Raw genomic sequence first — 27,620 nt, forward strand, 5'->3', positions numbered from 1 at the left:
TACCCCAAACAGGACTGGGCCAGGAAGAAGGCAAAGACCATGACATTCCAGTTGAGGAAAGATTGGGAACCAAGCCAAGAACAGGCATATATTCGGTAGGTGTGAGGAGCAGGTTGAACCCAACTGGAATCCCCTTTTAGGAGAGTTTAGGTCCTGGGTCAAGTATCGCCCATTGAGAATAACTTCCCCTGATTTCTCACACTTTCTCACCTGCTCATCAACATTCAGATTATTGAGGTATCCCTTTGTGTGTGATTACATATGAACTTAAACTTGCCTGCTGGCTCCAGAGCAGCAAGGACTGGTGTAAATTTTATGTATATAATAAAGATTCATATCATGTGAGAAAAGCCTAACTCTTTGAAGATCACTGCTCCCTGAGCTTTTCCAAAACTTCCTGTGGCAGAACAATTCCAGGTACCCAGTTGATTGACAGTTGTTTCTGCTACAATGGTTTGATTTTTCACCTAATCTGGCAACCTCTCCAAAGGAATAACAAATGGAGGGAGGTCCTGGCTGCTTTGTCCTCCACAGGGTTCAATCATAAATAGCCAGAGGGCCAATGTTACAACACTCATTCAGAGGTTTCCCAAAAAGAATGATGGAGAAAATTGCAGACATGGGGGAATGTTCTGCCATAACTTAGAGACTTGAGGGAGGATGGAATTTTTTTTTAATGTCTTGGTATTCTATTTTTTAAATAATAAGGAAAATAACTTGGGGTGATAAATATGTTCTTAAAAATGCACATTTTGTAATAATAATAATTATACCATCTGTTGAGGGCCTACCATGTGCCAGACAATTGCTTGGGGTTTTTAACACAATAGCTTATTAAACAAAATCTTTTCAACAACTCTGCCAGGGAAAGTGTTATCCCATTTTTATTGCTGAACAAACTGAGAGTTTGGGAGTTTGAACCTTTTGCCCGTCCTTGAATAACTGGAACTGGAATGCAAGCCTAGTTCTATGTTATTTACAGTGTTTTTGTCTCCACTGTGTTGCTTTTCTCTCATCTATATCTGCATTAATTAAAACACAATCTATTTAAAGGCATTTAAATAATGCAATGATTAAAAAGGTGTTAGCTGATTTTTTTTTCTTGAAATGACATTTTTCCTCTTTTTTTTTTTTTCTTTCCCAAAAGGAAACAGAAACATTAGCTTTCTTTTTACTGCTCAATTAATTGTTGTGGGATTTTACCTGAAGAGATTAGTAACACTGCCATTGATCCAACTATGGTGTCATTATGTGCCTGTCTTGATGGGTGATGTTGGAGGGAGGGCTTTTTTCATGGGAATCACAAAGCCATAGTCCATCTATGGACTCCCTGGGTTCTGGAGGGCTCCCACCTGCAGCGCTTCCCACAAATGTCTTCCTCGGTCTGTTATTATTTTTAATTGCACACAAGGTGCTTCTTACTAGTAAGGTTCTCACTAACCAAGATCATCAGCGCTACCTTGGAAGAGTCTCAGGAAATCGATCAGTAACTTCAGCTCTGTGCCTCTGACAACAGGCAGGATACAGGGTGTCTGAGTTTTGTCCAAGGTCGTAGGACCTGTCGGCTGTTGCAGAAGCAGCATGAAGCACTTTCAAAGAATCTGTGCAAGCCCAGGGCACCAAAGGTGAGGAAAAGTTTGGAGAAGTGTGGTGGGACAAGCAAGCACTCTGAGTCAGAAAGCCCAACACCAACAGTAGTAGTAATAATAATATACACATTCTGCCTTGTTCTAGTAAATACTACGTAGTAACTTTGTGATCTCGAGCAAATGACTTAGCTTCTTTGAAACTCAGTTTGCTCATCTGTAAATTAGGAGCAATGACCTCATCTCACTGTTTTGAAAATAAAATGAGATGATGGCATCAATTAAGACTTTCTTTGTTCCAAGTGATAGAAATCCAGTCAGAAGCAGATGAAGCAGAAAGAGCACTTAGTTGTAAGTAAAAGTAATGTTTCTCAAGAACACGCATGCAACTGGCTCTGAAGAAAAAGTGGAATTAGAGGTGCAAGTGCCCTCCTGAATCTCTCCCCGTTTCTTGTCTCCATTTCCCTTGGGGCACCTGCAGCTCACCTTCTCACTACCCCTAAGCTTTACATGGCAAGGCATAGCCACCAATGGCCTGCCAAGGTCAATCCAAGCTATGAGACAGACAAACTGATTGGTCCAAGTTTTAAATCCTAGGACAGAACTGGGATTGGCCCAGCTCATGTCATGTGCCTATATCTAGACCAATCAATTATCTATTGACAAACAGCAGTATTTTATTCTACTTACATGGCCCTTGGTATGGTGAGTCTAAGGATGGGGGAGGTGGGTATTTCATAGAAAAAAACAGATTCGTTACTAGAAAAGAGAGTTTCACTGCAGATGAAAAAATTGTTGTCCACTACAACAACATATGAAAAATAGCTATCACTATACCCAGTCCAGAATATACACTTAATATAGGGTTTTTGGTCAATATGTACATTTCTGCACATTTTGAAAGGCTACATATTTTTTAAAAATCAAAATAAATACAATATTTTGTGTTAATTACAATGAATATAAATTATCTAATGTTAAGAATCAGAAGAGATTGTAGATGCTGTGAAAAATTAATGGTTTAAGTACGTGATACTTTTTACATCAATTCAAAAGTACAATAGAAATTCAACAAGTTCAAAAACAGGATTTTGTTCCTAACCCTATTATTCTCTCCTGTTGCTCACAAACCAAATCTTCTCACATTTTCTACTCTTGCCTTCAGTAACTTTTCTATCTTTAAGTTATCTTAGTTTGAGGGTCTTAAAGATCTAAGGGACTGTATAAAGTACTTGAAACAATTTCAGAGAGCAATGAAATGTCCTTATGTTAGCACTAAACAGAGCTGGGAATGAAGAAAGCCAATTTCAATTTTTTCTCTCTTTTCCCTAACATGCACAGAACAATCTTGGACAAGTCGTTTGTGTTCCCTATGGCATGCATAAATCTGATGATGGTAACTAGCCTACTTGTCTGGTGGGGTGAAGCTGGGAACATCAGTGTATTAACTATGAATAGGGTCATTTATAGGGAGAAGTGGGGAGAATCTCAGAAACCTAGAGATTTCCTTTTCTTATCAGATGGGGAATTCCCACACAGAGGATGAATCCGTTTTGTCTGTAACACAAAAGAATGATTTTGCTTGGATCAATCTGTAGGAGTCCAATTGCCCTCTGTCAATAAACTCCAGGCCCAGGTGAGGAACTGAGTCAATATATTTTAGGTTTGGGAAAGAAACCACTTTATGTCACTTTCCAGAATTCCTTCTGGCTGATTCCAGTATGTTACTGATTTATTTTGGAAAGAATCATTCCAGGACCTCTCAAACAGAATGATGAGAAATAACTGTGCCTATCATGGTTAAAAAAAGGAAATTGAAAATCTAATTTTGCATTGAATTTTGTTGCTATGATATTATTCCTTTATAGGGAGGAGAAATTAAATTTACGAAGCAACAGTGTTCCAAGTGGTAGCTAAAAGGGAGAAATTAACTGGGGTAGAAATGTGTGCTACCAGTTAAAGATTATTCCTTCACATTTGTTTTCAAATATGAAAGGAATCCCATCAGGGAAAAGGAGATACCAGAATAATAATATTGTCTTGAAACAAAATTCACAGATTCTATATGGCAATAAAAACTGTTTCTGCTGCTTGGTAACAGTTTAAATGAAACATGCATTGATAGAAGATGCATACCACTTTAAAGTTTATTGAACAAATACTTAATTTTGGTCCTTTAAGAATTCTGTCAATTCATTTCTTGGTAGTTAGGATATTAAAGTATGCAAATAAACATGCTCTAGTTGGTCACAGCTGATCTTTTTGTAATAACTAAGGTTCTCTCCCAACAGCCACCACTCCTTCTATTCATGTCACCTTCACCCAGGAGTCACAAAATGCTGAAGACAGTCGCTTTTTACTTGCTTAAATTTCAGCAGGTTGAAGCTAGACCAAAATCCTCACCTTCCTCCTTCCTAAATACTTTTTTTTTTTCTCCCCTCTCTCTTAATTACATGGCTTTACACTGATTTACATGAATTTCAGCTTTCAAAATCATTGGTCTTTCCTGAATGCAAATAGGCACATGGGAAAATTATATTAAGCTTGCACAATTGATCTTTCATCATTTCAAATGGTACCTTTGAACAGTTCCTGAAACGTCTGTCTGAAATACTCCTAGCGTTGAGCATCATCAAAAGATGTCGGGTCACCCTGGGGAAACCCATTCTCTGTGATGTAAATTACAGGGTTATTATACATATCCTGGAACAAGAAAGCAGAAGTTTTATTCCAAACAGATGTTTAAAAAAAAAAAAAAGCTCATTATATCAGGTGCATTCCCCTCTACCTTCTCTAAACTACAACCCCAAAACTAGTTTTCATCAAATTGCACTGACCCTATTAACTTAATGTTCTGCGTGCTGACCTTTTATAACTAACAATGGAAAAGAAAAACTGTGCAAATATCCATGAATGACTTTTGTTATAATGAGAAGACAGAAGTATCTTTCTTCCATCAGCATCTGCTGATTGTCATTTCTCCTTAACCCCTTGGTCCCTCCCAGCAGCTACAGCCTCTATCCCCCCACACAGCAGGGATCCTGAAAACTGATAACTTAAAATTTTTAATTTCAGCTACCTGGATGCCATCCAGTGTAACAGAGACCCAAAAAGGATCCAGCTATTTCAACCCTTATTATCCCTTTTAGTAATTCCAGTTGTGACCCCAGCCTGAAAAATATGTCCAAGCTACTGTAGCCACAACTGAATTTAATTTAATTTAGGATTTAATTTAATCCTAAGTTTAATAATAGCTTTGAAGCCCTTTATCAGCTAGTTAACCTCCATCGACTTAAATCCTAATCATCTCTTCCCAGGCCAACAAATGTATATGCTATTGCCTAAATCATTCTTTGTTCGGGTTCTTATACACACAGAAATATGCCCGTCTGCCCATCTTCCCATGTTTGAATACACATGGACGCAAACAAAAGGTGCATTTACCTTAATGTATTTCAGTAGTTTACGTATTCCCCACGGCACCACATAGACCCAATCCAAACTTGTACAAGATGGGTCTGGAAAAACTTCAACTTCTGCATCCTGGAGTAAACCCAGTTCTCCTTTCTTATTCTCCTGGTACCTGACTCAGCAAGTCGTATAATTCTGCACAGCAAAGAAATCAGCAGTGCCTTTGATCACTTTATTCTCTTCTGTAAATTCTGGAAGCCTGGACGATGGATAAACTTGCTTTTTACTCGCAAGGGCAACCTGCGACTTGACAACTTCAGGATAATCGCCGTCAATAAATATGGGCTTAGCAAAGAAATCCAATTGGAAAGCCATGGCTCTTTTAGCTGCTTCCTGGTCAGACACTGAGTTGGGATCTGCTGGTTCCACCCAGCCAGCAAAAATTGAGAGAGACACCATACCTTTCTGCTCTTATCAGAATAAGGATTCATAGCTGTGCCAGGATCTGGCATGAGCTTTAATCAAATTATGAGCTGCCTGATAAAACTTTACTTCCAACGTAAGGCACACCAAGAGGAAGTGCACCAAACTCATATGCCAGCAGGGCAAAAATATTAGGCTCATTTATAGTGATCCACTGCTTGACTCAATCCCCAAATGTACTGAAGCAAAACTGGCGTATTTGTCGAAGGGTTCAACGATTGCCTCTGACAACCAACCTCCTTGGTCTTCCAAGGCCTGAGGCAAATCAAAGTGATAGAGGGTCACTATGGGCGTGTCCCCATTTGTTAACAAATCATCAATGATCTTGTTGTAATAGTCAATTCCTAGGAGAAAAATAAAAGCATAAGAAAAGTTATTTTTAGTACACTGACAGTAAATAAGGATTGGGAGAGGATCAGGAATGATAATATCCTAAATAACTTTAAACCAAAATAAGGTTCATTACTTTCTACCTACAATCAATTAAAGGCTGGGAGGAAACATGAAGAAGTCCAAGGAAGACTGGCTGATCAGAGAGGGAAATGTGATGGGGCAACACGATTGTCGAAGATGTATGTTTTGAAAGGGATTCACTTGGGCAAGTCGGTAGCACTTAACTTTGTGTTATTGGCATGCTTATTAATATTATTTTATTTGTAGGGGGAAGGATAAATTAGGAGTTTAGGATTAACATATACACACTACTATATATAAAACAGATAACCAACAAAGACCTACTGTGAAGCACAGAGAACTATACTCAATATTTTATCCTAACCTATAAGGGAAATTAATCTAAAAAAATAGATATATATGTATAACTGAATCACTTTGCTGTGTACCTAACAAAACACTGTAAATCTACTTCAATTAAAAATTATAAATTTATATGTTCATATTAAAAAAAAAGAAATTATTTTATTTGCTTGTTTGTATGTAGATCAACTCCACTTGAATACAAGCCCCCTGATAATAAGGGCCTTATCTATCTAATTTATCTCTGGATCCCCCAAATCCTGGGACAATCCCAGAAATTTAGTAGAGATTCAATAAATAGTTGTTGAATGAATGAACAGATTTCAAAAGTATTCAATATAAGTAAAGAAATTGGACCCAATGGCTGCCTTAGTGCTTCTCCAGACCCATCAGTCTCACAAGTCTAGGAAGAGAGACCCACTGATCATGCACAAGGGCTCAGCATCGGTCCCAGAGTGTGGGTTACAAGGGCAGTGAGCCAGGGACGTGGCACATTAAGGAATGCTCAGTTGGGGAGTTTGCTCTAAATTTCTGACATAGTCCTTGGGAATACACAGCTACCCTTGGCTCTCAGCTGATTCTCCCAGCACTGCCTGTGTGAGAGAGAGAGTTTTTGGATGTGGCAGAGTTCAGAAGAATGTTATTAAGTTGGACATGTTCTGCCTTAAAAACCAATGCCAAGAAGATGTTGGGTCTAACCTAACAATGACTGTCAACTTGGAAGAGACTTTCTGAGGAAAGGCTGATATTAGTTCTTCATGTGATTGTATGTCTAAGAGTATGGAGGGAAACTAAGCAAAGAAAAGAGAAGCTGTCCTGTTTTGAGAGGTTGTGAATATAACTAAATTCATATGTAGAACTGTATTGCATTCAAAGTTTGCATAGAAGCAGGGTCCCTTTATCTCTCTTTTTTTTAACTTATTATCTATCAATTTTAAATATAATAATTTAGATTTTTGCATGTGTTTCACTCATTCAATCATTAATTTATTCATTCCTCAAATACATATTTATAGAGAAACTACTATATGCTGGACTTACAAACGTAAGATAAACATTGTCCTTGTCCAAAGAAAACTTAAATTTTAGTTGGGACTACAGACAAATTCATAAGCAATTATCATACAATGTTATTATTAAAAATAAAGTACAGAATGCTATTTAAACATATGATAAGGAGTCCTTATCCCAAACTGAGGGCATCTGGAAATACATTCTGAAAGCAATGCAGCATAATGGTTTAAAAAGTGAACTACGGTGACAGGCTACCTAAGTTCTATCCCAAGGCCTTCACCCACTAGTTTGGTGACCTCGGGCAAGTTACTTTATCTCTCTGAATTATCTTTCCTTGTCTGTGAAATGTGGACAATAACAGAAATGTATTTCAATAATTGTTGTGAGAATTTAATGAGTTGATAAACCGAATATGCTTAGAACAGTTCTTGGCATAGTTAGCTATCATCCTAATAATGATTATTATTGTCATGAGTGACATCTAAGCTGATTTTCAAAAGATGAAAATAAATGACCCACATAAGGCAAGGAGGAGTGATCCAGGAAGAGAAGAAAGGGAAACAAATGTGCAAAAGTCCAAAGGAGGAATGGAAATAAACAAAGCCCACCCAAATGTGAGCAGCTTACTTATTCCAAGCTTGTTGTAGCAAGGAGTCAGCCATTATCACCTGCATTTGGCAGATAATTAAAGGCTATCAGGGAAGCAGGAAAGCTTTATTATTAAAAAAAAAAAATGGGGGGAGGATTCAGGTACTTTTGATTGAAGGTTGTTGGCACCGGGAGGCTGGAGGTAGGCTAACTAGAACAAGGGCATCCCAGGCAATTGGTTTGGGAAGCATATTTGGCTTTTTCCGGTTGGTTCTAAGTTCAAAGTAGGGGACAGAGGAGCAAAAAATAGAGAAGCTGGCAGTTGTTGACCACATTCTGACTATTCTAGGCCAACTGCTGCAGTGGGTGTCGTTTGGCTTCCTGAGCTTCTCTTGTGGATCAGAGTTCTATTGTCATGTATGGCCTGGCTTTTGTTTGTTTGTGTATTCATTCTCTTCTGGGAACTGCAAGTTCACCATAAGGAGGGTGTATAGCTCAGCAGAAGAGCAATAAGAATAGTGAGAGGTAAGCAGGGTAAGTAGAAGCCAAATTATGCAAGGTCATGTGTTGTCTGCCTATCTGTCTGTAAAAGCGGGTAATTTTTAACAACAGCTCACTTATTTTGCAAGCATGAACATAATGTGAATCGTGCATAACAACTCCATACTTGGAAGCCCCTTTTGTATGCCATTACTCTCTGGGTGGACATAAGCTACCACCCCCACCCCAGCCCCACAAGATGTCCATGCAGTAATCCATAGAATATGTGAATATGTTACTTTACTTTTTATGTTACTGCAAAGGGACTTTGCAGATGTAATTCAGGTTAAGGATCTTAAGATGGGAAGATTTCTCTAGATTGTTCAAGTGGGCCCAATCTAGCTGCATGAGTCCTTAGAAGTGAAAGAGGATGGCAGAAGAGTGGATCGAAGAGATGCAGCAACAGAAGAAGAGGCACAAGGGATGGCAGCATGAGAGGGACTCAACCTACTATTGCTGGCTTTGAAGATGGAAGAAGGGAGCTACCGGCCAAGAATGCAGGTAGACTCTAGAAGCTGAAAATGATCCTCAGCTCACAGTCATCAAAGAAATGGAGACTTCAGTCCTACAACCACAAGAAACTGAATTCTACCAACAAACTAAATGAGCCAAGAAGCAGACTCTCCCTTAGATCTTTGAAAAAGAATTGCAGCGCTGTTAAGCACTGTGGTTTCATCCAGGAGAGACCTGTGTCAGACTTCTGACATACATAACTCTAAGGTGATAAGTTTGTATTGTTTTAAGCAAGTAAGCTTGTAATAATTTGTCGCAGCAGCCAAGGAAAACTAGTATACCCACCAAAGTTTATAAAGCTTTTCTTTCCTCTCTCACTAAAAAAGCACTCTGCCATCCCATCTCTGGGCCTCTGCAAGCCCACGTTTCCTCACTTGTAAAATGGAATATCCAAAGATTTGTATGATGGGATCATCTTGGTACTGGACTGTGTTAAGGTTTTTATAGCCAACGTCTTCCATTGGCTTTGAATATAAAAATAATATCAGCTTTAATGTTTTGCATTCATACTATATGTACATAACATCACACATTTTGTTTAATCCCCGCACTAAGCACAAGAGGTGGGCATTTTTAGTTTCAATAAACGTATGAAAAAACTGAGATTCAGAGAGTGAGTACTGGACATAAAGCGACAATGTTGTCAGATGGCACAGCCAACATTTGAAGCCAGTCTGTCTCACTACAAAGACTGAGCTCTTCCCACTACAACATTCCCCTTCTCACACAAATGTTTCAGATCCAGAAACATGGTGATACTGTTTCCCTAGCCTTAATAATCACCACTTTGGAGCTGATTCATAATATCAGGGTTTTTTATTTTTAATTTCTGGAATAATCAATGATTTATAAGCATCATTAGATATGGCACTATCATTAATGATGGCAATCAATGTAATTCAAACAACATGATGATCTGCAATTGAATTGAAGTTAAAAGTTTTTAAGTAAAACTTTGTTTTACTCGTCAACATGGCAGAGCAACAAAGCATTACATACTTAACATTTATCATCCCAGAACCGAGCACTTTACTTCTGGTTTGTACAGTTTATTCATTGTTGTAATGAAACTTTCCCATGAGGCAGTGGAGTGAGGCTTTTAAGAGCAGAGCTCTGGAGTCAGACAATTCAGTCAAGGGATTGTGGCCAAATCATGTGGCCTCCCTACACCCACGTTTCCTCATCTGCAACAGAGGAATATTAATAGTGCCACCTCAGGAGTGGTTAAGCTTTGAATGAGAACAATAGAGACTGCTTTAGCTTTATCAGACTCACACAATTCAGGGTAACTAATCCTATGCATAAACATGTATTTTTAAATGATCATCTGTTACTAATCTAGGGAGCATGAAACCCTGAGAGGTCATTTGGACCCTGTTCTGCATCTGGATATTTAGGGCCGGGTTATTTTCAGTATTAAAATCTCCACAGCCTTCTTTCGTAGTTACTATCATCGTCTCTGTTTTAATTAAACCCACTTCTTATTTGATCTTTGAAAATATGAAGCATATTTAAGTTAAAGGTCTTTTGGAAATAGGGAAAAGAAGCCCACTCACATTAACTCAAATGTAAAGGTGACATTAGAGGTAGAAGGCTGGTTAGTATGTGATGCAGTGGGCATTATTTGAAATGAGTGATGTCAGATACCCAATGACAGGAAAAAAATCACACTGGAACTTAAAGGAATTAAAGCTGGGAGCTGAGAAAATCTTGCCTCTCAGGAAAGACTGATGTCTCCCATCCCAACTTCCTGCTCAAAGAACCAGCTTCCTTTGTGCATCCAATTTGCTATGTTCTCAAAATGGCCATCCCATCTGCCAATGACACCTCATAACCTTAGTGCCTACCCCCACCAACTCAGCCTCTCAGCTCCTCAATTCCAAACATCCCTGAGAGAGGAAGGCAGTTGAGCAGGATTATCTTTTTTAATGAAGTTAAACAAATTATATGTCACAGGAAAATAAGTCTTTCCCTCATCCAGTCAGCTGCGGCCAAGAGCAGAGCAGGATTATGTAGAACAAAGAAATGGGGAAATTTGCTTAGAAGGGGATGTGGCTGAAACTTGCAAAGATGATGTCTCAGTCCATAAAATAACTACACTGGAACTCTCCTAGTCAAACTGTAAATGTCTTAACATAGAATTAATTTTGACCAAGTGCCCACCATGTGTCAAACACATAACTCTCTAGGTTCACTCCTTGCTAGACCCACACCACCCATTTCTTTCACTGACCTATCTTCTCTTGACAAACTGACTGTGTTAGTTTCCTATTGCTGCGGTAATAAATTACCACAAATGTAATGGCCTAAACCAACGCCGAGTTATTATCTTACAGTTCTGGGCATCAGATGTCCAAAATGGTTCTCACTGAGCTAAAATCAAGATGCCAGCAGAGCTGTATTCCTCCTGAAGGCTCTCAAGAAGAATCCATTTCCTTGCCTTTTCCAGCTTCTAGAGGCTCGTGGCCCCTTCTTCCATCATCAAAGCCAGCACTGAAACACCTTGTCTCCTGTCTGACCTCTGCTTCAGTCCTTATATCTTCTCTCTCTGGCTCTGATCCTCTTTCCTCCCTTTTTTAAGCATCTGTGTGATTACAGTGGTACCATCCAGATAATCCAGGATAATCTTTTCATCTAAAGATCCTTAACTTAATCACATCTGTAAAGTCCCTTTTACCATGTAAGATAATATATTCACAGTTTCTAAGAATTAAGACATGGACACTTTGAGGGGCCATTATTCAGCCTACCTCACTGCCCGACTTAGAGTAGGAGATTAATAAATGTTTGTTTAGTTATTTACTTAACTACCATTCCTGCTAACTGTGCTCATATTTTAAATCTTAAAGTGCAAAAGAAATTCTGCATAACCATTCCTTTTCCTTTTTATTTCCAATACTTGGGTCTTTTGCTAATCACCTGAAACTTACATTTGCAGCAGATATGAAAATGTACTTGAACAGTTGAGAAATATAGAAAAATGTGATTTCAGTTGCCAGCTCAATCTCTTCTTGTTAAACCTCAAAACCTTGACATTTGAAAGAGAAAGACTGTGTAACAGTGACATTTTGTAAAATATTCTTCCAGCTTGGGAACACAGGATTTTACTTACAAGTTTCTAAATGTCCTCTCATCAAGCTTTAAAATAGGGAGTCAAATACAAAAACAGGAGTTTCTTGGAAAAGATAGTGACAAGGGTTCTCTAATTCTTTACATGCTCTTTGAGAAAATGTTTAAACAGAGAAAACAAATGATGGCCTTTCTGATCTAAAACAGTTCCAATTGCTTCAACAGATCACTGCACAAGAATGAGCAACCACTTATTGAAATTCTGCCTACTGGAAGCACTTCCATTGCCCTTTTGTTCATAGAAAAGTCTGTAATGTTTATCAGCTATGGGCTTTACAAAAGCTGGTGCCAAACATGAAAAGCTTAGTGCTGGGAGCACGTGATCCCCACGTGAGAATTGCACAAGTGAATCCTTCACGTTGTCCAGGTGGCCCCAGTGACTCCAGCCACCACCACCACTACCCTCTAGCTTTTCTGCTGCCCTGCTCTTGCATTCCTGATCTACAGTGAGCTCCATGAACTCCTGTGTATCTTAAGTTGGTGTTAAATAACTGGATATGTTGGCGTACAGGTACAGGTCCACAATCCTTTATATGAAAATCTTGGCAGCCATGTGTTCAGAATTTGAGGATTTTTAGAAAAGAAACAGAGTCCATATTACGTATTAAGTTTAACACCCCCAGTGGGTGTGGGTCAGTATCCCTTAATATTTCTGCAGTAAACTAGATAAATAATCTCACCAAGCAAAATGAACTGAGATGATAAAAAACTTTCCCATCAACTCAGGTCAGCTTTTGCTGCTAAATCTGTTTTAGAGAGCTTACTAACTTACTAAACCTAAACTTACTAAAATGGATTCAATATTCAGAACCTTTTGGATTTTAGAACTTCACATAAGGGATTATGGACCTATATTACAAGTTTGTGGGGTTTTCTTTTTTAATTTTTATGTTGTTTACCATCCAAATGGAAGCTCAGTTAAAAACTCCAAACTGCTAGAATCATAGGCTAGAACAGTGGAAAGAGTTTTAGTAATTCAGTGCTTCCACCTCATGTTACCAACAGGGAAATTGTAGCACAAAGAATACTAGTGGTTTGGTAAGGTTGTAAATGTCTCTGGATCCTACTTTTTGACATCAGACAGACCTAGGTTGAACTCAGCTCTAACTAAATTTGTCATCTTGGCAAATTTATGCCCAGCCTTACACCCCAGATTACCATGATTCTCTCTGTTTAGGGAGGGCCCTCTTTCACAGGGCTGTTCGGAGCATTAAATTTGCAAAAGCAGGTGCAGTGCTTGGCATAGTGAGTTGCACATACTACATGCTCAATAAAAGGCAACCGTTACTGCCCTTAGAGTGATCTGTATGGTTATTATTGACCTAATTCAATTAAATTCAGTTAAGTGTTTACTGAATTCATCCCTGCAAGACACTGTTCTAGGCCACAGGGGTGAACAAGGCAGAATCATCTCCTTTTTATCCTGTAAAAAATTCCAGGGATTCTCTTATCTTCATTATGAGTATGTAGACAGAGTCCCTGACACACAGTAGACACCTAATATATGTTTGTTGGGTTGAATTAAACTCAAAGTGCTCACAGTCTAGCAGGGGAATTAATAATGCCAAGAGCAAAGAGTGGAAGAAAGACCCTAAGAGTTTTTCAATGTGCTATGGGAATTTTTTTTTTAAGATTTCTTTTGTCTTGGAATAGGGAAAGACTCTAAAGAAGAGGAAACATTTGTGCTAGCCCTTAACAGTAGAATAAACATTCAGCGGATATAGTTGGGAGTTTTTGTAAAAGGCCAATCCAGGCAGGAGGAAGAGCTTAGGAAAATTTCTACAAAGGTGGAAAATCGCATAGCATGTTTAGTAAGTAATGGGCTATGTGCTTAGGGCCTTGCGTGGAGGAATTGCATGGACCACGTGCATGGGTGATTCAGCCTAGAATGCTTCAGAGGTGAATTAAGACTAAGTCAAAAACTGGAATGATATATGAAGGAGTTTAAATGACAAAAAAGAATTTTTTATCTTGCTTTGCTTTAGCAGGAGATGATGCAAGCCACCATGACTTGGGCCAAGCTTTCAGAAAATTGCTGTGGTGGCATTTTGTATGAAGGATTAAAGGACAAAGAAAGAGAGTGAAAGTAGGTATAACCATCAAGGGTATATCAAAAACATCTAAACCAGGGCAGGGACAGAGAAGAAGGCTAGAAGGGGAGAAGTTAAAAAGGCATAAGAAGAATGGATCATATTTGGCAACCAATTAGATGTAAGAAGCAAAGAAACGAGAAGATTCAGAGATTACGCTTAGTTTTTAATCCTTGAGGGTTATGATGGTGCCAGAGAAAAGAGAGGGTACAGATGATGGATTAGAATGGTGGGAAATTATGAGTTAACTTTTAAACTGAATAACAAATTACCTACTGTTCAAAGTCAAAAAATAAAACTGGCAGGTGATGCCAAGAAAGTAGACCTTCAACGAAGAGTGGTTAAAAAAAGAGGCTAATGTCTTTAGAATCAAGTCATGAACCTGCTAATCTTGTATTGTCCTTATCTGGGGGAGGCTACTTTAAGGCCATGTGCTACGGGTGAGTGCATAAATTGTGGTTCCATTTCACAATGCAGAGATTTCCCCACCTTACAGTGCAAGTGCACAAGTCCACCTAGGAACTGTTATCACAGGTTGTTCTTACTACGTAGGAAATCAGATAACTTACTCAAAAAGAACCCCTCAATATCTATGCCGGCCCTTTGGGCTGGAGGCGTAGCAAGGCAAGCAGGTGACTTCATGCACAACCTTGCAGTTGTGAGATGCTGAAAGTACATGCCTCTCAAATTTTCCACGTTAGGTCCCTCCTTGCCTCACCTAGTCCCAACCCTGGGAGTAATGTGAAATCTTTTCCAGAACAAAGGAGCCATAACGGTTCTTTATTAAGAAGTCTTTAAATTGTGATGCAGGGGTTACAAAGCTTTTCCTATAAAGGACCACATAGTAAACATTTCAGGCTTTGCATGCTGTACGGTCTTTGCCCCAACTATTCAATTCTACCATTACATTGGGAAAGCAACCAACTATACGTAATGAACGGGCACAGTTGTATTGCAATAAAACTTTATTTAAACAAAATAGGAATCAGGCCAAGTTTGGCCTCAGGTCATAGTCTGTCAACCCTGTTGTGTGGAAGGAGCTAGCCAGACCTTAGGCTTAAATTCCAGATCCACCAAAAAATACAAATTTACAAAATAACTGGATTTGAACATGCACCTCTGTAAAATGTGATACTTATATCTTCCTCATTGATTTGTGGGGTTTAGAGAAAATGTATGTAAAATGCCTTATAAATAAGGACAGTGGTCTTTTTCATTACAAGGCATAATATGAATAATAACTAACACTGAATGCTTTTACGCTATACCAGCTACTACTGTGTAAAGCACTTTAAAAGATTATTTCATTTAATCTTCCAACAACACTCTGAAGTAGGAGCTATTACAGTATCCTTTTCTACTCACGGGGAAACTGAGGCACCAAGCCATGCCCAGGAGATGCTTATATAGATAGTGTGACGTCGCTGGCACTTAATCCCAAGTAAACAGATTCCAGGGGCTCCGGTGCTAACCTCTGTGTTAGTTAATTAGCTCCACTAATTCAGCTTCAATTGAAATGCTCGGAATCTTCTCAAGTTCCGCAGGGCTCTTCATGACTCATCACAGCATAACACAACTGAAAATCGTTTATACACAACTTCTGGAAATTCACCTTCAGGTCAACAGTCAAATAACCTCTTGCATAAATAAAACACTTATTCCAACCCCCTTCCTGCCCATCTATTTCCACCCCTCCCAACAAAGATCTCCAGTTGAGGGAAGCCATAATAGTCCTGAGAAAGCTAATGCAAACCCATTTCAAAAAATTTATCCTATAATCACTCTAAAAACTTGCAATTTCAAAGCAACACTGCAGAATAGCATCCTGGATTAATTATGCCAGGCTGTAGCAATAACCTTGAATTAAAGCTGCAACCTTCTATTTTTAAGAAACACTTGCCTTTCTGGTTGATGAAACCTGTCGTCCCATCAGGTAACAGACGTGACCAGGAAAGAGAGAAGCAGTAATGAGTCAATCCAAGCTGTTTGATACATTTCAAATCTTCCTCCCACAGAGTGTAGCTGCCACAAGCTACATCGCCAGTCTGGTTCTTGAAAACTCCGTCTCTTCCCTGATGGGTGAATGTGTCCCAGACACAAGGGCCTTTTCCATCTGTATCCCAGCCTCCTGAGAAAAAGAAGAAAATGAAACAGTTACACTCTTGACATCAAGAGGCATATGTGGAATGTAAATATTTGTCACCCAAAGAACATCCCTCATTAACTCAATGTATCATATTGGTAACTTTAAAATATGCCTTTAAAATAACATGCATGAGTGGGTTATGTGTTCAGCTGTCCTTGATCCCTGAAGCTGACTGGTGGCAAATGAAAAATTGTTGCATAATGCTGTGGCATAGCAGGCTTTCACGGTTCATTATCTGAAGATCTCCCAGCTGGTAGACAGAGGCAGGGCTCAGCTTATGAGTGTCTGAATTGAAAACATCTCCTCCTTGTGAACATTTCTCCTGGCCATGACTGACATGCCTTGTCCTTGTTGTGCACAAAGCAGTCTCGGGACCTTATCTTTGACCCCTGACACCTGAACCCTATCCTCCTGTCATCTGACCATGGAGCCTGAGATGGTCTAGGCAACTATTGTGGAGAGGAGGTTAGTTTTTGCCACTGTTGGGATGATATTGGTATCCTACATTCATTCCTTCATACCTCCCTTAATTCAGCAAATGCAATGTGTCAGGCTCTGTGCTAAGCACAGTGGCTATCACGGTGAACTCTGCTGTGCTTCGGGTCCTTGGAGAACTTACACGCAATTATAAAACAGCTAATGTAAGGACCATTGCATGAAAGCCAGGGAGGGGCGTTTATCCAGATGTGGGCAGGAGTCCGAAGTCTCTTAGAGAAATGACTTCTAGGCTGAAATCTAAAGGAAATGTTGACTCATCAAGGTGAATTTCTCAGAGGTGGGAGTGGGGGGAAAATTTAAAAAAAGAGGAGCCAGGGTCAGAATAAGCCCAGAGGTAAGAGAGAGTGTCACATATTAAAGGAACAGAAGGTAAAAAATTACATTAGATTTGAAATCCCTATTCACATAGAAATTTTGTTTAAAATGATAGTTAGAATCCATTTTATGGTATAAAGGGGTAATGTTAAAAATCTCATGACTCCCTAATTCTACTTCTAAGGGCATACGTTAGAGGAACGCTCATGTATTTTCACAAAGAGATTATATGAGATTATTGAGGCAGAGTTTTCTGTAATAACAAAATCCTGGAAACAACCTATTTCCTATCAACAGTAGAACAGATCATTAATTTTGGGTATATCCATAGAGAGGAAACACTAATCAGCTATTAAAGTGAATGAATCAGAGCATAGATACCCCTCTTCTCTGGTCTGAATGTCTGTGTCCCCTCAAATCCAGAGGCTGAAATCCTAACACCCAATGTGATGGTATTAGGAAGTGCAGCCTTTGGGAGGTGCTTAAGTCATGAGAGTGGAGCCCTCCTGAATGAGATTAGTGCTCCTAAAAGGAGACCCCACCATGTTCCCTGCCCCGTGAGTATACAAGAAGTCTGTAATGTGGAAGAGGGCCCTCACCCGGCCATGCTGGCATCCTAATCCCCAACATCCAGCATCCAGAACTGTGAAGAATAAATGTTTGTTGCTTATAAAGCCCCTAGTTTATGGTATTTTGTTAGATCAGTCCAAATGGACTAAGACATCCTCAAAACTATAATACTAAACAACAACAACAACAAATCAAGATTCAAAAGAATGTATACAGGAATGAATACGGGGAGCACAGGAGATTTTTAAGGAAGTGAAACTACTAAAACTGTATATGGATTTTCCACTGTGCTGTGGGTCTGCTCCCCTAACCCTGACTTGTTCATGGGTGGACTGTATTCTGTATGATACTGTAATACTGGATACATGACATTATACATTTGTCAAAACCCATAAACTATGAACTTTATTTAATACTAATGTATCAATATTCGCCCATCGTTTGTAACCAACGTCCCACACTAATGCTAGATGTTAACAGTAGGGGAAATTGGAGGAATGGGATATATGAGAACTCTGTACTTTCTGCTCAATTTTTCTATAAATCTAAAATTGCTCTAAAATATAAAGGTTATTAATTTTAAAAAGAATATATGCAGTACTTTTATCATGTTTTATGCAAAATATGTAAAACAAATCATGGATTTTCTGAACATATACCTATGAGGTAAACATACAACAGCATGCCTGGGGATGATCAATTCAGGCTGGTGGCTGCCTTTGGGTAGAAAATGGAGGGAAACGGAAACAAGGAGGAGCCTGAGGGCCCTTTGCATCTCTTATGTTTTACTCCTTAAGCTGGCTAACAGGTATATGAGAGGCTGTTGATTACATTATCCACAATCCTTTTTATATACCTAAAATAGTTCGTAATGACTTTCATGTAAGAAAGGAAGTCACAGCTAGAGTAAATAGACTAAAGCAATTATAGAAAAGTTTGTTAGATCCTCATTTAGCATTTACTTACTCGTATTTTTTTTTTCTTTTTTTTTTTTTTTCGGTACGCGGGCCTCTCACTGCTGTGGCCTCTCCCGTTGTGGAGCACAGGCTCCGGACACGCAGGCTCAGCGGCCATGGCTCACGGGCCTAGCCGCTCCGCGGCATGTGGGATCATCCCGTACCGGGGCACGAACCCGTATCCCCTGCATCAGCAGGCAGACTCTCAACCACTGAGCCACCAGGGAAGCCCAACTTACTCATATTTTTTGCACGATTCTAATAGGATTAGATGTAGTCTCCAGACCAACAAAAAGACAACCTGGGCTATAATTTATGGGAGAGAACCATGAGGAGACAGGAGAGGCTGCTAAAAGAAGGAGCTCTGACAAAAGCAAAAACGACAGTTGATATCAAGGTAGGGTACTAAAGATCTATACAAAGAAATCATGAATATTAAAAATTGTACTCTGGGGGCTTCCCTGGTGGTGCAGTGGTTGAGAGTCCGCCTGCCGATGCAGGGGACGCGGGTTCGTGCCCTGGTCAGGGAGGATCCCACATGCCGCGGAGCGCCTGGGCCCGTGAGCCATGGCCGCTGAGCCTGCGCGTCTGGAGCCTGTGCTCTGCGACAGGAGCGGCCACAGCAGTGAGAGGCCCGTGTACCTCAAATAAATAAATAAATAAATAAATAAATAAATAAATAAATAGTACTCTGGAGCCATGTCAAATAGAGGCAAAAAGTTTTATACATCCCAATGGCTCTCAAGTTATGTCTGTATATAAGGTTTAGAGGTAGGAAGAAAAAGAATACTGGTGTTCAATCTTAGAATGAAATAGGTATGAATATTAAAATGCAATTTTGGCCAAGCATGGTGCTTATAGTTTGGGTTAATAGATTTACAATAAATGAAGAAGCTTAATCTCAGAGAGTTTAGGCATAGTGTATTGGTAAATATTAACAAGTGGCTGTATGTTAAAAATGTATGTACCTATATGTATATAAGTTTATTATAAATTTTACTGATATAAAGGACGTGTAATACACCATCTCCAAGCAATAATATGCAATGCTCTTTACTGTAAATTCCTTATAGCCAATTGATTCTCATATTATGCTTGTTTAGATTTTTGCCAAACTCTTATATCGGGAGCCAAACTGCAACGTACAATCTGACAAGTGTGAGTAGTCCTGTATCAGACTGTTGACTGATATCGTTGCTTAAATTAACAAGCACAATGAAAGGAAAATAACAAAGATGTACCAGAATTTCACTTGTTCATTAGTGACATGAGCAGCTTCTTTGCTGAATTGGATAATAGTTTTCAAACAGCGTAAGACTGTTTCCTTGAATTTTTTGTCCTACTCACAATGTAACAGTTACAGACATGACACACAATCATTTACTCTGTATTATTAATATTTTTTCTATAACTTTCCTAGGTCCAGACAACCAACAAAACAATCCATCAAATATTGACTTGTAGCACTTGCCAATATCTGTGGTATAAATACTTACACATGCCCAATTTCAAGCAACCAATGTGACAGCACTGAAGGCAGAGTTGCAAAAAGATGAGCAGTGGCACATCATTATATAGTATTTCTTCTACACAGATACAAGAAATCTAAACAGCTTCAAGGGCATAGCTAATAATAATCGTAGTAAAATATTGAGGAAGTAAGGATTTTGAGTATTTATTACCCCTTTTAATATAAATTATTTACTTATAAGTTTATGTAATTGAATTTTTAATGCCGGCTGTGTTTAAGAATCAGCTCATAAAATTGCTGAAAACTTAACAGTAGGCACTGGTGAGCCAGTACAAGCTGGCTTCGCCACATCACTGATTGTGACTTGCCTAAGATCACACTCTTAGTAAGACGTAGAACCAAGATGTGTCTCCGGATCTGTCTGATGTTGAAGTCCAAATCCTTCCATTGGACCACACTGCTTTTAGTAATAATGACTGACTAATGAAGGAAGAGTCAACTGATGCCCGTGCTACTCAATTTATGAAGCCTAAGAAATGCATTAACATGACCTACACATTTTGGAAAACAGTCCATCTGAAGTGCTTAAAACAAGTTTTGACAATTTCAAGAGGTAAATGTCATTTAGCAGGAAAACGTACTTATGTAGAGTAGTAGTAGTATACATTCTAGATGTATACTAGATGAAGCATATGTAAACAACATTGTTTCTATGAGAACTAGAATATGAATTGCAAAGTAACGATTATAAGTGAAATTTTGATTTAAAAATATACAGTGGCCTTTAAAAAAATAAAAAATGTATATAGTGGCCAGTACTCATTAGTACTTGAATGTAAATTTTCCTGAATGAATGATATTAATAACTCATTTGCTCATTAGGGATCTTCTCAAGATGTAATTATGTCCACATATTAAAAGTTCATTGTTCTTTATGAGGAACAAGACTACCGTTTCCAGGCAGACTACATACCCTGAGCTATCCTTCAAACAACTACAATTGCCGGATGGAATATGGGAAATGTATTGTTAAATGTGCCATCGATCTGGCAGGATGTTAGGGAACCCAAAATCAAAGTGAGAGGTAATTCAGAAGCATAAGTGAGTAGCGATATAGGCTTTTGTCCTGAGAGCATCTGAGAAGCCCAGATGATGTGAGCTTGCATTTTAATGGCCTGTGGGACAAGGGAGAAAAGAGACAAAGTCTAAAGCTCACCAAAATGGGAAGCCTGTGGTAAGATGCTCACATAAGTCTGATGATGCAAGGACTTCACATACAGTGCCAGAATAAACAACAAGCTCTGCCTAAGAAAGAGACAACAAAGCAGCCAGCCTGTGGGAGAGAAATTACTCCTCGATATTTGTAACCACAACTCAGCTCTCAAACCATTAATCAAGTGTGAGAATGGAAAAAGATTTTAGCAGACATACGAGCTCTCACAGGATACTGGGAAAACTTTTTCCTCTCATTGGATATTACTGGAGGATAAATTTCTCCAAAACAATGATGTAAAACAAGAAAGAGAAAGATCCAGGATCCAGGAAATGAGGAATCTAGCAGAAGAAGTCTGTGGAATGATGTAGCTGTGCAGCAAACCCAAGGAGTAACCAGTCCATGGGAAACCAGCCTATTTCCCATAGCTATGGGAAATATTTCTTCAAGAATATTATGCTACTAGAATATTTAGTTTGATATTTTTCAAATTTTAAAAATTTACTAGAGAATTGTCAACATGCACAATAGTACAGTGAAGCCCCATGTACCCCTGGTTCAGCTTCAGCAGTTTCCAACTTTTGCCAACCTTGTTTCATCTTTATCCCACCCACGCTTCTTCATTTAATCTACACACATTTCAGTATACCCTCTAGCTGACAAGAATATTTCTAATTGGGGTAAAATACACATCACACAAAGCTTACCACCTCAACCATGTTTAAGGGTACAGTTATGTGGCATTTATTAAGTGCATTCACATTGTTGGGCGATCATCACCATCTATCTCCAGAACTCTTTTCATTGTGCAAAACTGAAACTTTGTAACAACTTAGCAATTATTCCCATTCTGATTGTGCATGGGGGTGGTGAAAGTGGGAAAGGAGAGGGAGAAAAAGTGGACAAATGGGTAAATCTTCATCTTTCACAGGGAGAAGTCAATAGATTATGCCTACAACAGGAAAAAAAACTCAAAAACTAGTAATATAAGCATGATATTTAAGATATAGAAGTCAATGCCAAAAGGATTAACCAAAAGAATTAAAAGGGATTTCCTCTAGAGAGAGGAACATGGAAGAGAACAAGGGATTGGTGGTTTCTGAAAGTCTTGTTTTGACTCTTTAAATTATTTTGCTATATTAACTTTAGTTAGCATGAAGATGAACTTAAGAAATTATATTAAACATTAGAAAAGATGGCATAGAAAATAGACATTAAATATGTGGATAATCTAAACAAGCTATTAAAGTATAAAACAATAATAAAATGTCTGTTTTGTGAGAATTAAAAAGAATAATTAGATAGAACTAAAATGCTGGGCCCCCCCCCAAAAAAAAAAAATATATATATATATATATATATATATAAAAGCACCAAGGTAAGAAATCAGAGTTAAAGTGTTCTCAGATTCATATACTGTCTAGAAGGGGACTAATGATATTGATTAACATTTTACTTTGTTATATTTTATACTCAGGTTAAAATTTCTAGCATAAGCACTTAAAGAAAAAAATGTAATTTCTTTTTAAAGACAAGTCCAACACATATATAGCAAGTCTGTGCCAGGCTCTGTTCTAAGCATTTTATATTGATGCTTTGCAACAATATTATGAGTAACTGCAACTATTATCCCCATTTTTGGGTAAGGAAACTGAGAAATGAAGAGGTTAAATTAATTTGCCTAGATCAGTTTGTACTAAAGCTGAGATTCTAACTCAGACAGTTGAATTCCAGAGCCCATGCTCTTAACCATTATGCTAAATGAGGAAAACTAAATACATTTAAAAGAGGGCAGGAAAACAATAAAAAGTAAACAAAGAAATAAGAAAAATAAAAGCATAAAATAAGATGGTATGACAAGATATATAATCACTTATAACAATATGTCAATGGGCTATACTCCCCAGATAGAAGACAGAGATTGTCAGACTATATATATTTTTTAAATTCAGTGATATACTGTTAACCAACACACCTAAGACATAAGAATATAAAAACATTGAAAGTCAAAATATAGAGAAAGATATCCACCCCCCAAAAAAGCAAAGGACTTCAAGGAGGGAAAAAAAAGCACTAGAGATAAGGTGGGTCACCACATAGTAACAATGCTGTTTTAAATATGTATGCATCTAAGAATCTGGTTTCAAAACATGTGAAGCAAAATTGACACAACTGAAATGTAAAGTTGACAAATCCACCTCCCTAACCCAAAATTGCACCTTGGGTTTTAATCAACCAAAGTTCTAGCAAACATTTAAAGAACAAAACCAATAAACTCTACTCTTTCATGAATTATTCCAAAAAATAAGAAAGAAAGAATTCCTCAACTCATTTCACATGGTTAGAATAACCTTGATACTAAAACCTCTCTCAGCAGCTGAAACAAGAGAGACTAAGTATAGCATTTATTAACAAACCTGACCTAATTGATATATATGACATTGCACAATAATGAATGCTACAATTGAAAAATATACATTGTTTTCATTCAAACAAAAACATCATGAAAGCTGAGCACAAATTGGTCCATAAATAAAGTCGCCATAAATTTCAAAAAGCTGGAGAAATACAGACGGCAATCTCTGACCAATAATGTTAGAATTCAATAACTAAAGAACATTAGCTTTTTCTTTCAAAAATCTGAAAAGGAACATCAGAATAGCTTAAAAGCAAAGACGGCATAATAGGGACTTCCCTGGTGGTCCAGTGGTTAAGACTTCACACTTCCACTGCAAGGGGCATGTATTCAATCCCTGGTCCAGGAACTAAGATCCCGCGTGCTGTGTGGCAAAGCCAAAAAAATTTTTTTCTTAAATGCTAGGGCATGCTAACACACGTATATGAAATCTAAAAAAAAGAAAAAGAAATGGTTCTGATGAACCTAGGGGCAGGACAGGAATAAAGACGCAGACATAGAGAATGGACTTGAGGACACGGGGAGGGGGAAAGGTAAGCTGGGACGAAGTGAGAGAGTAGCACTGACATATATACACTACCAAATGTGAAATAGATAGCTAGTGGGAAGCAGCTGCATAGCACAGGGAGATCAGCTCGGTGCTTTGTGACCACCTAGAGGGGTGGAATAGGAAGGGTGGGAGGGAGACGCAAGAGGGAGGGGACATGGGGATATATGTATACGTATAGCTGATTCACTTTGTTATACAGCATAAGCTAACACAACATTGTAAAGCAATTATACTCCAATAAAGATGTTAAAATAAATAAATAAAATGTAAACAAATGCTAGGGCTAAAATAATAAAAAATTAATTAATTAAAAAGTAAAGAAGGCATAATAGTGGTCAACAGAAAAAACTAAATCACAAACAATAGTAAAACATTGTGATATCTAGTTAATGCAAACAAGACTTATAGCTAAAAAATTATTAAAAGAGTTATAGCTAAAAGCCAAAAGAATATATAATGGAATTATAAAAAATAATCTGAAAAAGAGATAAAAAGAGGGGAAAGAGAATAAAGACAGATGAAACAAATAGATAACAAATAGCAAGATGGTAGATTTAAACCTAACCATATAAATAATATCACTGAAGATGAATGAATCTAAACAACCCAATTGAAAGGCAGAGATTATCAGATCGGTTAAAACACCAGACTCAGCTATATACTGCCTATAAGAAACCCACTTTAAATATAAAGACAAAAGAAGGTTAAAAGTGACAGGATTAAAAAGATATACCATGCTAACACTAATCAAAGAAAACTGGAGTAGCTATATTAATACCAGGGTAGATTTCAGAGCAAGAATATTACCAGGTATAAGGAAACCCATTTAATAATATTAAAAGGGGTCAATATATTCAGGGGATTTACAATCCTAAATGTTTATTCACCTAATAACGGAGATTAAGAATACATGAAGCAAATACTGATTGAACTGCAAAGACAGACAGATCCACATTTGTATTTGGATAGTTCAAGTAAAAAGACCAATAAGATTATAAAAAAATGGACAAAAGATGTGAATAGTTCCTTCACAGAATGAGAAACACATGGCTAGTAAACATTTAAAAACACATAGGAGATCATTAAAAAACAGGGAAATGCAAATGAAAACCACAATGAGATACTATTCTACAACCACACAGTTGGCACAAATTTAAAAGTTGGGCAATATCAAGCATTAGAGAGATTGTTGCAAAGCAAGAATGTTTATACAATGCTGGTAGGAGAACAATACTGAAATACCTAGTAGAGTTGAAGAAGCACATATATCAAAACCCCATAATTCACATACCACCATATATCCTGTTTCTACAAATGTAGACCAGGAGACATATATAACCATGATTGCAAAGCAGCAACAAAAACCATCACTGGAAACAGCCCAAATTTCCTTTGTCAGGACAACAAATCAATGAATGAATGAATAAACTATGGAATAGTCATACAATGAAAGACTATACAGGGGTAAGAATGAATGAACCACATCTGTATCACCATGCATAAATTTCCCAAATATAATATTGAGAGGGAAGAAGCAAAAAATACACACAATGTATTTCCATTTATACAATGTCCAAAACATGTAAAGCTAAACAAGAAATTGTTCAGCTATATAGTCTCCCATGATAAAATCATAAAGAAAAGCAAGGAATGAATAAATGCAAAACTCATCTTAGTGGGTACCTCTGGGAAAAGGGGTAGGAGAAAGTACTGAAGAGGGGGTCCTAGAAATATGGTGAGTATGTGGATATCAGTTTTATTTTTGATTCTCTACACAGAAATTATAAATGTTTTTTGCTATTGTTTTTTGGGAAAAGTTTTCAATTAGCAATAATCGTGCCTCGGATAAACATCATTGGCTACGATACTGCCACTGCACAAAGCCTGCTATTGTTTTTTGAACAAACAAATCTTATAATACATTTCATTGTTCATAATAAGGGCCATTTACTGAGCCTTGGCTTTCTATCACTCCTATATCAAAAACTTACATCGGCCATCTCATTCTCCCCCCATGACAACCCTTAGAAGATGTACTACTATTACTAATAAGAACAAAAGTATAAAGATTGAGTAACTTTCCAATATCATATAGCTAATAACTGTGACTATCAAAACATGGTACCCCAGTCCTACCCTTACTGACATCAACAGTTTAAACTCCTTCATTACTTACAACTTAGGTGAGTCTTAGACAAAATGAAATCTTTCTTTGTGAATTAATGTTTCGTTCCACCTCTACACATTTCCCAAATAATAACTGCAATATCTACCTTCCTTTGAGATCTCACAGTCTAGTTGATAACAAAGTCTTAGACTACATTAAGATAAGAGCTATATTAAAATCATGTAAAAGCACTACGGGAGAACCAAGAAGCAAGCACTCACGAGTTACTTCCGTCATTGGGAGGCAGGTAGACTTGCCCACGAGAAAACATTTTAAGGCAGGTGCTGAAAGATGAGTAGGAGTTATAACAGTGGCTCTGATAAGGGAAAAGCAAACGTGTAATTCGGTGGCAATGGTGGGGGTGAATTGCAGAAAGAAGGCACTAGAAGCCCAAAGACCAGTTAGCAGGTTGTTGCAATATTTTTGGCAAAAATGACAAATTCTTGTATTTTGCTTTTTTAGTAATTTGGAAGAAAATAAAATTGTCTCTGAAATTCTTACCATATGAGGACATAGAAAGGATTCCCACAAAAAAATGTAAACTATTGACATTACCTACAAATCAAAATATCAAAAACTTCCAAGGCTGCAAAGGATTATGGAAAGAGCACAGGCTCTAAAGCTGGCATAGAGGAGTTTCAGCTCCATCTCTACTTGTCTTCTCTGTATATGAAGTGAGAGGATAATATCCACTTTGTAGGGTTCTCATAAAGATCAACTGAGCCAAAGCCAAAGTGTCTACAGGGCATGTGGCAGATAGTATGTGTCCAGCAAGTCTTAGTTTTCTAGTCTTCTAGACTCAATGCAATAAATACTAACTAAAAATTTACACAAAAAGTGACCATTTGCTCTTTTTTCTTCTTTCTGTGGCCAGCTCTTGATACCAGAGTACACATGTAGGAAGCACTGTAACTCACATTTGCAAACTTGCCTGTGATAAAGATTCAGTGTCTGGACCTGCATGATTGGGTCTGCGGGGTCCTCGGCTACCTGGTTTAGAATTCGTCATTACAAATGGTGTCATGTCGCTTTCACTTTTTCCATGACAATGCCGTTTGTGAGGACATAGATCTATACAGACCTCAGTCCTCTGCACAAAGGAAATCACGTCAAGCAAAAACGAAATAAGTGTCTGACGTGTGCGTGTGTGTATATATACTTTTCCTTCAAAACCCCAAAATGACATTACTTTACAACCTCTTCTCAAG

General features: G+C 38.0%; 2 pseudogenes; both read right to left on the reverse strand.

The window, feature by feature from the left end:
• Window positions 1–27,620, reverse strand: part of LOC132426048 (cytosolic beta-glucosidase-like) — a 151,704-nt pseudogene that overhangs the window by 81,923 nt on the left and 42,161 nt on the right.
• LOC132426372 (U4 spliceosomal RNA) lies at window positions 26,014–26,130 on the reverse strand (annotated as a pseudogene).

This window comes from Delphinus delphis, chromosome 5 (assembly GCF_949987515.2).
Source record: "Delphinus delphis chromosome 5, mDelDel1.2, whole genome shotgun sequence".
Taxonomy (NCBI): domain Eukaryota; kingdom Metazoa; phylum Chordata; class Mammalia; order Artiodactyla; family Delphinidae; genus Delphinus; species Delphinus delphis.